The sequence below is a fragment of the Notamacropus eugenii genome, chromosome 3 (assembly GCF_028372415.1).
Source record: "Notamacropus eugenii isolate mMacEug1 chromosome 3, mMacEug1.pri_v2, whole genome shotgun sequence".
In the NCBI taxonomy this organism is placed as follows: Eukaryota; Metazoa; Chordata; class Mammalia; order Diprotodontia; family Macropodidae; genus Notamacropus; species Notamacropus eugenii.
Genome location: NC_092874.1, coordinates 179,422,197 through 179,424,634, shown reverse-complemented (window position 1 = coordinate 179,424,634; position 2,438 = coordinate 179,422,197). Strand labels below are relative to the sequence as shown.

The following is a 2,438-nucleotide window of genomic DNA, read 5'->3' as shown; positions in this document are numbered from 1 at the left end:
TCCATTACAATTTAGTATTTGTTTTAAAATTTACATTACTATAATCATTGTGAATATTATTATCCTGTTTCAACTTCATTTAAAATATGTTAACTCATATAAATCTCACGTTTCTTTGAGAGCAATAATGGACTGGCCAGGGAGAATCTAGTCCTAGGAATATACACAATGGACCCCCAAGGACATGTGGAGTCTCTGCTCTCCTCTTCAGAGCATGTGCAGTTATTATATGACTTTCATCTGTTTACTTTTCAGTTGGGTGCTGAGCTGGAATTCAATGAGCAAACAACAAACAAGCAACAGTAAATCTTTCTCTCTTTTTTGGTAGTGATTGAGACAAAGACTGCTGTAAACCTCCATATGTAGTAGGAGAGGTAAGAGTGCCCTCCTGATGCCAGCTTCCTATTTTGCCACCTGAGTCAAAACATGGGCAAGAACATAGCACCACTCCTTCTTTACCTCTTTGGGTCTCTTCTTTCCTTCTCTTAGATGAAGAATTAATGGAGGTAGAACAGATTAGGCTGCAACAGATTAAAAAAAGGTCAAAAGAGATGCCTTTGTCCAATGATGGGATACAGATACTAGAGTTTGTGGCAGCCCAACCTAGTGAGGAGTAAAACCCCCAGTGACCTGCTTGACCCAGCATAGCATTGAATTAATGACTTACAAGAAATTGTTTTTTCCTGAAACAAAGTAATGTACTAACCAAGAGAAATTTGTTGTTATCAGTCTCCAAGGTTGTAAATTCTGGAAGTAAACATGTTGCTAGGCACCTGGCATCTCCAACATGTCAGAGGTTTCAAGGGTCTCTTTAGTCGTTCAGATATTTGTACTTTGCTCCTACCTGTGCTCAATGCTTATTGGCTCTGGGATCTGGCCTACCTCCACCTTACCTCTTGTCACAAAAGCATGCCAGGGCAGGATATACGGCTGAGGTGGCTCATGGTAAGGGGAGAAACAATATGGTGGATACCAAAGAGCCAATGGCTATTGATGGTGGATGTGAGAATACTGAAGACTTGAGAAGGTCACAGGAATAATCTGAAGAAGTGGCTCATCAATATAGAACATTTTCACTCTCTGAGTTCAAACCAAGCAGTGAATTTTTTATTTTTTGTTGAATACATGTAACTTGCTAGTCATTGAGGCAAGAAGACTAGTATAAAAACTCTTGAAAATATGACATTGATTTTGGACAAATTCATGTAATAGATATGGACACTATAGACATTTTCAATCTAAATAAATAATTTTTGTTTAGGCCTAGAGATGTTGGAAGACCTAAAGCCTAACATGCTTCAGAATTTCTAAATGACAGAATTCCTAATTGCTCTATAGTTAAACATTTCAACAAGGTTCATACTTTTGATAACACTTTCTAAAGACAATTTCATATCATTTCCTATAGTCTAGACTCTATCATCTTCGAAGATGGATAAATGGAATGTTGATATCACTCTTAAATTACAAAGATAGTATGTTAGAATCAAGCTGCATTGCTATTTCAATAGTTGGAAGAATAAGAAATTCTAAAGGATGATTCTCCTTGAAATGGCAGCTGGTCTTGAGTTCACCTGGATGTCTCTCCTCTACACATCATTCTATCTATGTCCAGGCTACCAAAACATCTTATTGAGAATGCAAGACTATTGCAATGACCTAAGATACAGTTTTTTGGAGAGGAGGTTACATTGTATGGAGATGGTCCTGATCATATTTAGTGAATTTCCCCAAAATCTTTAGGGAAAATATCACAATTTAGCATTAAAGTTCTTATATAGAGACTAACTAAAAGGGAGGTATAAAGAATCATTCTAGCAGTGGTTTCCACGAATGCTGTCATTGAAGCTGAGTGTACCACTAACATTTTAAAACTAGTAATAAGTGAATACATTCCCTTTAATAGTTACTTGGTATTCACTGAAGTAGATGGGCTACATACACATACATACACATTTGAAGTAGAGAGAAAAGAGAATTGTCCAGACAGCAGCCAGCTTCCTCAAAATATAGAGTCCTTTATCGGTTCAACTGGAAGAGGTTTCGAAGTATCTTATTAATAATGCCTCATTGCAAATAAAATCACCAGCTATCAGATTCACATTAGAGAAAAAAAAACAGTATTTTGCTTATAGATGATAACTTCCATTGAAGAATGAACAAGACTAGGTGTTTTTAAGATGTTGAAAACATTGGGACTTGTTAATGGACATTGTCAGTTTCATTATGCCACAGATTGTACTAATTAAACTTCATTTTTTTCACTTGAGAACAATAAATGTATGAATAAAACAATAAATTCCACTGAAAGATTGTGCCCTGTGTGAATGCTCAGAATAACCTAATTGATGTCCCTTTTAGTATTGGCAGTGATGGAATTTGACTTTTATAACGAATTAGTTTCTTATTTCTAAACTATCTCTGTAAGCCAAAATTTA

At 35.8% G+C, this 2,438-nt stretch overlaps 1 pseudogene; it reads left to right on the top strand.

Annotated features, from left to right (window-relative positions):
- The first annotated feature begins 759 nt into the window (after positions 1-759).
- LOC140531922 (NEDD8-activating enzyme E1 catalytic subunit pseudogene) lies at positions 760-2,139 on the top strand (annotated as a pseudogene).
- The last annotated feature ends 299 nt before the right edge of the window (positions 2,140-2,438 follow it).